The sequence below is a fragment of the Planococcus citri genome, chromosome 3 (genome assembly GCF_950023065.1).
Source record: "Planococcus citri chromosome 3, ihPlaCitr1.1, whole genome shotgun sequence".
In the NCBI taxonomy this organism is placed as follows: Eukaryota; Metazoa; Arthropoda; class Insecta; order Hemiptera; family Pseudococcidae; genus Planococcus; species Planococcus citri.
Window position 1 is genome coordinate 78892950 of NC_088679.1, and position 11067 is coordinate 78904016.

Below are 11067 nucleotides of genomic sequence, written 5' to 3' on the forward strand. Positions count from 1 at the left end.
CACCTTTTCTTTTCACCATAATTGTTTCAAAAAGCGAATATATAGGTAGATTTCGAAATAATTAACGAAACATTAGTAGATTTTGTCTTCGTTTTGATCGTTAACCAAGTACCTACATATGTATTGTTGTGACCGAAATTTTCTCATCTCACCCTCTTTTTAAAAAATTAAAACGTAGGTATCTAATTATCTATCTGAAATTTTTTCTATACGGACATGAAAGATGAAAATAATTTCTGTATGACGTACAACATATTCATCTTGATCAAGTTTGATCGAACTTAATCAACCTCAACCTCATTTTATCAAATTTCATTCAACATTTCCAAAAATTTCTCAAGTCCAGAGAGTGGGAAGGAGAATATATATTTCTTTAATACCATATCCCTTATGGAATGGAACAGGGTGGTGTCCTGGTTAAGAGAACAGATCTAGAACTCGGAGGTTGAGGGTTTGAATCTCCTCACAGGCAGAAAAAAATTTTCAACGTTTTTTTTCACTATTTTGATAACATTTACCACGCGCTACTTTGCATTTAAAGCTCAAATTACATTTTAACGTTGATTAAAACATTATTACTAATCAAATATCATTTTTTAAAACAAAAAGTTATGAGTTTGATAGAATGTTATTCAAGTAAATGAAATCATATGAACTTTGATAAAAATTTAATAGAGAATTTTATGTTTATTTACAGAATTCATTTTCCGTGGGTAACAGCCGCATCTCGATTCAAATGGAACTGTAATGGAGCGGGGACATCTGCGGCTATAAACTGGAGTGGAGAGTCTAATTCTCTCTCCCAAATCTGGATTTAGACGATTCAATATTCTTGCATATAACGAGTCCATATTTTTTCAACCTTTTATTAATCATTGAGCGGCTCAACTTCAAGGGACCAGCATTGGAGTTCTCAGAGGGAAAATATTCATACACCTAGTCGACACAATAAGTCATTAATTTTGCCGTTTTTAATAAAATTGTACCTATATCCATATATTCTGTGAAGTTATATTACCTATTAACTACCATATTTATGTGCAAAAAACTTACCTCTAAATTTAGATCCCTACTGTCTGAAAGGGCTATTTCGCCACGGAACAGAGCTATTTTATCTTTCAAATTTTGCATGCCAACCCTCAGATCAGCTAATTCAGCTCTTAGTCTCGAAATCTCTGATGGTTGGAGCTCTTCTGGATTTCTCTCTGCCATGGTAACTGAAACGAAAAAAAAAATTAAAAAAATTAATTGAAATCCAGATTTAAGACATTTTTTTGATTTTGAACTATTTTTTTCGTCGCAATAACCTGCAAAATTTTCAGTTGAACACTGATTAAAAAACGTTAAAATTATGTTTTCACAATTTCAACGAAGTAAAATCTCAGAATTTTACCCAAAATAGTGTGATTCAAATGTAAATTTCTCAATTTGTTTGAAAAAATATTGCTAAATTTCGACTAAGCATTCGGAAATCCCATTAATTCGAATGTTAGATTGGATTACAATAGTTGAGTTTGAGCTTTTATCATCTTCTACTGCATAAGTATAAGTATTTATCTGTTTTGAAATATGTATGCAGGTAAATATGAAAGACTGAAAGGCATGAGAGCATTTTCTTCCAGGTAAGGCTACCTACTTCTCTAAATGAATAAGAAAATATGTGACATCTTTTCTTTTCACCATAATTGTTTCGAAAAGCGAATAATATACTTAGATTTCGAAATAATTATAACGAAACAGTTGCAGATTTTCTCTCGTTTTGATTATTAACTATAATGCTTATCTAAGTATTATTCGTGTAAAGTTGCGACCGAAATTTTATCTTCTCACTTTTTTAAAAAAAATTAAAACGATTCCTAATCATCCATCTTCTAATTTTTCTATACGGACAATATGAAAGATTTCATTTAGGTAAGTATTCAAGACGATGGTGATTAGCTACGTCTTTATACTTATAGATATTAGAACTTGAAAGTACCTATACTTATGCAAGAATTTCATCATTCATGTTGTTAATCGATGATCTAAATTTTAATTTATTCATATTGAATATTAAAACGCTGGATTAGGAACGATAATTTATGTGCTTATTCTACAGAATCTGCACTTCTGCAGTACGTACCTAGACCTACTGATAACGTTACCTTAATGCCAAATCCGAGTATGTCCAAAATTTTCGATTTTTTGATTTTGGTATCACTGGAAAGCTGATGCTCAGCCGAATCTAGTGAAATAAATAATAACCCTTATAACAGTGCCTATTCTAACGTGTAGTTTCAACAATATTGTGTAGCTCCAAAAAATCGATGTGCAGTTGGAAAAAAAATTGTGCAGTTGGAAAAAAATTATTCAGAATCCAAATTTTAAAAAAATTACTAGGTTATAAAATAATGAACTACAACAGTTATCAATCAAATTCAAAAAAAACGAATTTGGGAGCCATGTAACTTTAGTGTGAAAGGTACACTACAAAAACAACTGCACAATGCTATCAAACAAATCATCAGGTAAAAGGTAGATACATAAATGTAGTAGAAAAAATTACTAAACAGCAGTGGCGCCCAGCGGATAGAAATGTGCTATTGCGGAATCTTTGAGGGTTCCAAAAAATTTTCAGGAGGACCCCCATTTTTTTTCAGAAAAAACCTAATGATTGCCATGAGTTATGTGAAATTTTTTTATGGGCCAGTTCTTTTCACTTCTAATGATAAAAAAACAAATCCATAGACAATTTCGTAACGCTCTTCCTACTGTTAATGAGCTATTTCTGTGGAGAAAAAAAACTTTTGAGGCTTTTTTGAAGAAATCTTGGGGAAACGTATGTCTATTACCTATTTCAAGTTTTACAATAATGTCGATCCGTCGTTATTTTAAAAACATTTTTAAAAAATTTGAAGAGCTGAAGAGTTAAAAACCAGCTTATTTTTGATCTACATATTAAAGGAGTTTATCCAAATTTGATCTGATTTTCAGACAGTCACACACGGTACGTTTTTTTAACAAATCTTTTTTTTAATGATTGATTAGTGGAGAGTACTGGTTGAAAAAAATGTCCTTGATGTGCTTGCCTGAAAATCAAATTAAATGTGGACAAACTTGTTGAATAGACCCGAAAATGGACCACAATTTTTAGCTGCCCAAATTGATTTCCACACATTTCGTAAGAGAAATTTTGAAATTATATTTCTGGGGGGATCAAAAATCGCGCTGGAAGTTCCAGAATGGCTAAATGGCTAGAAATTACAAAAGTTAGTTCATGGGAGTTGATTTTAGTTACAGGGCTCCAAGGGAAGGAGGTAAGACTGAAATATTTGCAACTTTTTTCGCCAGATTTTCTCAACTTTTTACCCCAGGTAACCCCCTTCCACGGATTTTTCGAACCATTTAGCCAGGAGTTGGAAGCAAAAATGTTGAATAATTTAAATTTTCAAAATACATACGATGCTACCTAGAATCAAAACAAATTTGAATTGTTCCATTGCAAGGTTCGTGAAGTAAGATCAAAAATCAAAAATTCGCACCTTTTTTCTTATTACATATTTTTTGTGGATTTTCTTCGGCTTTTGGTCTGTGAAAACAAAATTTAAAGAGGACAGGATATAATTTTTGGAAAATTTTCAATTCTTCCCGAGTGAAGTGAGAGTAAAAGATTTACCAAGAAAACTCACAATTTGTAAAGTACCCATCATTATTTTCAAGAAGTTTCAACGTTAAATTTCAAGCTTTTTGGTATTTTTGAATGAATCCTAGCACTTTTTTTCGCTATTCTGAGTTACATAGAATAATTTTTTGACGTTTCGTTATTTCGCACCCATACCAACCGTGTACTGATTGGGTTATGTCTATTAAATTTCTGAAGGTAATGTTTCATTGTTGAAAATTTTTAAAAAATTGTACAATAGAATAATTTAAAAAATTGACAAATTCAAAAAGGAAAATGGCTGATGCAAAAAGTTGATTTTCATAGCTCCAACATTTAAAAATCCTAACAATAGTTTTCAGGAAATTATATTATGTAATTTCAAAAATAGAAACAACAGTCTAAAGACCCGAGCGAAGCTAGGGCAAAAACTTTCGAAAATTTAATAATTTTTCAAAATAAAACATCACATATTTTTTTAAGTAAGAAGTTTTCTTTTTCAAAAAAATATGAAAAGTTTGCATTAATTTTTTTCTTTTTTGGGGGGGGGGAGAAGATATCCTTTGAAACGAATCTCAAAAAATTTCAGTCAGTATTGTGTAGCTCCAAAAAAACCTTAGAATAGGCCCTGCCTTATAATTATTATGAAAATGTAAAAAAATTGAATTTAAATAAATTTTAAACATCGAGTATGTCCATTTATGACGTACGTAGTATGCAAAAATCAGTAAAATAGAAGTACTCATAAAATCGTTATTTTTACGCGAAATGATAAAAATTCAACGCCAATCGAATAGGAATTTCATTGTCTTTAATTTAAGACTGCATAACAGTTCACCCAAACCCGCGAACAAACGAAAAAATTTGATTTTTTACATGAAAAATTATATGCAAACTTACGTTCTGTTACTGTTTACTTTACAACGGAGGAAGGAAAATTGCGTATGTCCGCAGTTGTGTTGTTCTAGGCTCTAGTATTTGTAGGAGACAGGTTACCAAACACTATTTGGATTAATGGTTAACTAAATTATCATCAACTTAATTTAAAACCTAAACAGATACCGGAAATTCATAAGAAATTTGGGACATACTCGGATTTCAATTCTTAACAACATGTGGCATATAGAATCAAAACCCGAGTATGTCCATCACCGCTTGAAAAACATTTAATTACAGGTACTAAATTGAGAAATTTTACAAATGTAGCTCAGACAATCTCTTCATAAGAGATTGAGCTATCATACTTCAAAATTTTACTACTCTATATCCCCTCCATTTGTTTTTATCATCTTTCAAACTTTCAATTTCCTCTCCTGAAAAATTCACGTTCTTGGACATACTCGGATTTGGCATTAAGGTAACGCTAAGGAAAAGACTAGAATTTTATTCCTCAAACCGCCTTAAAAACATACTTATTCTTTCCATAATCATGATGCAAAAGCTGAAAATGCATTTCCCATTTCCATAAACAATTCTAAATTATTCATTTACTACGATCAATTTCCATTTCTAGCTGAAAAAGAATGAAAAACGAAAGTTTCCGTACGATTTTAATTTCTGTTTACTTCATCAAACTCCCCGCGCCGTGCGCACCCGCGGCTCAACGCAGTTACGCGTTTTGTAGTACTCCGCCATTTTATTTCAGTCGTTGGGAAAACACTCTTACGTTGCGCTCAATATGTACTTAAATTTTATTAATTAATACGGTATTTTCGCGTTTATATTTATTAAAATGTTTCGTAGATTCGATTTTAAATATTATTACGTTCGATTATTCGGTAATTTCTTCGCGAACGTGTTGTTTTCTCCGAACTATGTTTTTGTAATCCTGATCGAGCCGTTGACCGTTACGATACCTATAACGACTATTTGTTTAGTTGAGCTTTTCTTGTCGTGACTCGATCGTAAGTACGTTTCCGTTAATTATTCGAATTAAACGCGATATTTTGTTAATATTTTTGGATAATTTTGTGCAGTTCAGTGCCTCGAAGTGAACAAAAGTATATAAGGTTCGATATTTTCTCTTTAACGGTGTTTTTTTATTGAAGAAGTGCGTGTATTCGTTTGCAGCTTCGACGGTTTATTTCTCGCGAATTTATTCTCGTAAATTTCATCGGATCTTATACGTAACTATGCTTAGAAAGTGATTTGTGGTGATTTGATTTACTTAAGTCACGGTGACCTACGTAATATTTTCGCGTGTTTCGTTTTCCGGTAGTTTTTGACGGCGTTCTTGTGATGTATTCGATGCTGTCTACGTGTTTTCCGGCGCCCAGTAGTCTACCGGTTGAAAGCTGATTCATCATGATTATGTACAGATTTTCTTCGGTTAATCGGTGAGTACTTTACTTGATTATTACTCAAATGTGTTTTAAATATCCGTTTATGGTAGGTATTTCAATTTTCAATGTATGAATTTCGTTCGTGTTGTTCGTTTTTTATTCTTCTAAATTTCCTGCGTCGACGAAATCACACACGATCCTACCCGACTACTCATGGAGTGAATTTCCTTCGCGTTTTCTTTTCTCATATTCGATCAAATTCTACCTACAAGTTGTGTTTTGTAATCTCGTATCGTTTATTAATATTCGTGTTCCGGTAGATATATTATCTGCATAGGTAATTCTTCTGTTCGTCTATGTGCTTTTTTAACGGATCGTTCGGTGTTCCGGTGTGTCTGACGGTGAAATTGTACGTTATTCCTTATTCCTACTCGGTAACTCGAGTGAATTTTCATTCGTGTACTCTCGTTCATTGAGCTAATTTCAAAGTTTTGTTCTTAATCTCGTGTTATTTTTTTATTCAAAATTTACGCACGTAATTATTATTCGTGTTTACGTACCCTCTGTCTGTGTGGTAGGTACCGGTATTATGTGATTTCTTCGCGAGTCGATTCGAGTTCCGGTGTGTTCGACGACGAAACCGTAGGCGTCTACGTTACTCTTATTTGAATGAATTTTATTCGTTTTCTCTAGTGTTTTCATGCGAATTCCATTTTTTTTCTAAACCTCGAGTCTTTCTCAAGTACTTACATAGGTTAGAAAATTGGCATAGGTAACTATTGTACGTAATATGTTACGGTCAGGTTACAAATTCCTTCGTGAATTCCATCGTGGAAGCAATTAAGGGATGAGGAACGGAAAACTGTTGATTGAAATGAATACTAAAACTATAGTGATTTAAATTATGATGGTACGTTCACTATAGCGATGTTCTTGGCGATGATAAACCAACTCGGGTTAGTTCGCGGTTCGGTGAGAGTAACATTGATTTCGGAAAAGATTTGATGGTTGTTGATTCAGTTGTGACTAGACTTGCTTCAAAAGTTCAGGTGTTTGGTAACGTTGGATGGGTTTTTGACAGATTATGCGATTTGTTTGTTGCGATGGGTCCAAATTTAAATAAAACAGTAGGTTTAGGAAGTGAGAGTTATGTTAAAAATAGTATTATGCGGTCCAAGTGAAGCACGATGATGCGTTTTTGGTCTGCGATGTCTTCTCATCTTCATGTCACTGATGTGGTATACAATTTAGAAAACAAATACGATTAACATTCATGATAACTTATTAAAAGTCGAACAATAATAGATGGGATATACGTAGTTTAGTTTACGCTAGTATCATTAGTAAAAGATGTCTTTGGAATGTTTTCTCTTGACGATCATATTGTTTGAAATTAAAGTTTCTATGAATCATTATGGATCCAAATCATTTCAGTTCGTGTGTTTATACTGTACATAGGTAGGTAGCTAGGTACTTACAATGTATGTAGATAAACTTATGATCAAATCTTCAATATTGTTGTGTTGTTCCGAGCGATTTATTTTTGCACGTAGGTCTAGGTATTATGTTGACGGTGATATTAGATTTACTTATTCGAGTTCGTTTTCGGAAAAATTGAATTAGCGATTTGTTTATTGATACTATAAATGCATAATCTACGTCACGAACAAAGAGTGAAAAGTTTATTTAAATTAATAAGTGACAGTTTATACCATTTTCATTACTGTTTTTTGGTAAAAATCTGGAGATTTTACGTACGTCGTTGTTTCAATTACGTTATCGTGTCATCGTTATCACTTTCGTTTTCGTGTTTATTTTTCGTTCGGGTAATTATAATTTTTCGTGACCCGATTTTGTGGGGGAGTGTTGATTCAAAATACATTTTGATGGGGGGGGGGGGCAAAGATCCTAAGATTCCCAACTAATTTGACTGAAAATTCCCAACTTATTCGATTGAAAATTCCCAAGTTGAATGAAAAAAGAGACCCCCCTGCCGATTCTCCGGGACAACTTTTTTCTTAAAGGGGAAGTCCTAAGGAACATTTCTAGCCCTTGTCCTCAAAAAAAAAAGTGGCCCTACAAAATGGCGGCCATTTTGATCGACAGGTCAGCCGAAATCGCAGGTTTTGCGTTTCAACATAGGACTTTCACGGAATTTTTTAAACCGTACAAAGGTAGATCGAAAGAGCAGGCAAAAATTCATCACCTGTCAAAATTTCAAGTGCTAAAGTGCCTTTTTCGATTTTTGGTGAATTTTCAAAAATCAAATGTTGGCCAAAATGTGAGAAAAAAATCAAAATTTTACCAAATTGACCTAGAAATCTGAAATTTGAGATATGTCCTATTTTCGACCTGCCAAATCGATTGGGAACTGTTTCAAACCGTTTTGAGCAGTTCTGGAGCCTCCAGCAGATTTTTGAAACTCGAAATTCTCTCAAAATTTCATCAAATGGAGTTGGAAAGCCGAAATTCATTCTGCAAACTAATTTCAATACGCTATGAAGTCGACTGCAGGTGATTTTCAAGTCGTTTTGGAGCCTCCGGCAATTTTTTGAAAATTACTGGAGCGTCCAGTAGATTTTTGAAACTTGAAATTTCCCCAAAATTTCATCAAATAGGGTTAGCAAGTCGAAATTTACTCTGCAAACTAATTTCAATACAATATGAAGTCGACTGCATGGTGGTTTCAAGTGGTTTTGAAACTTCCAGCTACTTTTTCGAAATTTCAATTCTTTTAAAAACGCGTTGAAACTTTTCAAAAAGTCACTGGTGGCTCCAAAATTACTTCAACTCGCCTGAAGTCGTTTTCAGAAGGTGTTAAAATTGAAGTGCAGAGTTAATTTCAGCTTTCAGCTTGCTAACCTTATTTTGATGAAATTTTGGAGAAATTTCAAGTTTCAAAAATCTACTGGACGCTCCAGTAATTTTCAAAAAATTGCTGGAGGCTCCGAAACGACTTGAAAATTACCTGCAGTCGACTTCATAGCGTATTAAAATTAGTTTGCAGAATGAATTTCGGCTTTCCAACTTCATATTTTGATGAAATTTTGAGAGAATTTCGAGTTTCAAAAATCTGCTGGATGCTCCAGAACTGCTCAAAACGGTTTGAAACAGTTTCCAATCGATTTTGCAGGTCGAAAATAGGACATATCTCAAATTTCAGATTTCTAGGTCAATTTGGTAAAATTTTGTTTTTTTCTCACATTTTGGCCAACATTTGATTTTTGAAAATTCACCAAAAATCGAAAAAGGCACTTTAACACTTGAAATTTTGACAGGTGATGAATTTTTGCCTGCTCTTTCGATCTACCTTTGTACGGTTTAAAAAATTCCGTGAAAGTCCTATGTTGGAACGCAAAACCTGCGATTTCGGCTGACCTGTCAATCAAAATGGCCGCCATTTTGTAAGTAGGGCCACTTTTTTTTTTGAGGACAAGGGCTAGAAATGTTCCTTAGGACTTCCCCTTTAAGAAAAAAGTTGTCCCGGAGAATTGGCAGGGGGGTGCATGTGATCCTTATGCGGGCCCCCCGACTAATTTAAGTTACAAGTAGTGAGGGGATTGTGTTACGACATTTTTGTAACCAAAAAATTGTAACTTTCCCGACTATAATCAAAATTTTAACGTGCTGACACTCTGGTATTAAAAAATTTTGAAAAGCTAGTGTTTCTGTTCCGAAAGAAATGAAAACTTTGCATTTTTTATAAGCTTTGAATATTATGAGATTCTGGAATATTTCTGTTTAATTTTCATATTCTTAACATTTTTTAAAGGAACATTTTGAAATGGCCCGATCGAGTGAAGCGAGGGGAAAAGTTTTGGAAAATTTATGATTTAAAAAGTAGAACAACACCAATTTTAATGAAAGAATTCGGTTTTTCTAATTTCAACATTTTTCAAATTCAATCATAGATTTTTTAAAATATTGTAACTTTGCAGATGAGAATCAATTTGGGCCGAGCGAACAGCGAAGCGAGGCCGAAGCTTTAAAAAGTTTGTAGTTCGCAAAGTCGGTTTTTCTGATCACAACTTTCTTTTAATTTTATCAATGGTTTTGTGAAATTCTTAGTGTGAAAAAAAGAACTAAATTGGCCCGAGTGAAGCAATGGCAGAAGTTTTGGAAAATATGTGACTTGAAAATATGGAAAAGTAGAACATCAAATTTTAATAAAAGAATCCAGTTTTTCTGGTCTGAATTTTTTTCAAATTCAAGCATAGGTACGTTTCTTGAAATTGTAACTTAGTAGAAGAGAATCAAATTGGCCCGAGAAAATCAAAGCCAAAAGCTTTGGAATAATTGTTATTCAAAAAGTAGAACGATATCAAATTTAATGAAAAAATTCGGTTTTTCTAATCTCAACTTTTGTAAGAAATTTATCAATAGTTTCTTGAAATTTTAAGCGTGAAAAAAAAACAAATTGGCCCGAGCGAAGCGAGGGCAAAATTTGTTGAAAAAATGCGAATTTTAGTTGGGCGAAAATCAGATTTGGAAACTGGTTTTAGCTTCAAGAGTTGGGAAAGTTTTTAACTTTGATGATTGTAAAAAATTTTAATATTTTTGAAAACTCCAAAACTAAAATACTTATTGTCGGAATTTTTGTATTTTCCCAACTTTCTTGTATTTCTCACAATTTCCCAACTTTTCCTAACTTTCGCGAAACACTGGGGTGCAGGTTGCCCCCTTAGCCCCCCTTCGCTTCGTCCCTGCATTTGGATTCCTGTGTTTTTTCTTTCAAATTGAATTTTTTAAAAATATATCGTTCAAATTTTTAAAGAAATGTTGCGCCAAAAAAACACTTTTTTTACCTGAAAAACTTTACTTCTCAAAACAAGCTTTTGCTCTCGCTCAGAGCTCGTGCTTGGTCTCTTTAAGTATAGGTAACTACTACCTAACAAGGGAACCTCTTGAGGTGTCACATTCCAATTTGAACAGGACCGCGATTTTTGGAAAGAGCATAGTCTAAAACCCCCAAAACCACATTTTCAGCTGCCCAAGTTCATTTTTCGATTTTTGGCGAATTTTTGAAAATCCAAAATTACGTAACTGTTTTTGGCGATTTATACTTTTTTAAAAAAAAGTACGTAGGGGAGAAGGAGGATGTTCTGGACAGGGTGATGTTCTGGACGAAATCTAGTTTGACCACTT

The 11067-nt window shown here is 33.3% G+C and overlaps 1 long non-coding RNA gene across 1 annotated transcript; it reads right to left on the reverse strand.

The window, feature by feature from the left end:
* Positions 1-651: 651 nt before the first annotated feature.
* Positions 652-7720, reverse strand: LOC135839528 (uncharacterized). Its single transcript, XR_010557612.1, has 3 exons — positions 7401-7720; positions 1054-1217; positions 652-936 (listed from the first exon to the last, which is right to left on the reverse strand). It is a non-coding gene; the product is annotated as an uncharacterized LOC135839528 (long non-coding RNA).
* Between the last annotated feature and the right edge of the window lie 3347 nt (positions 7721-11067).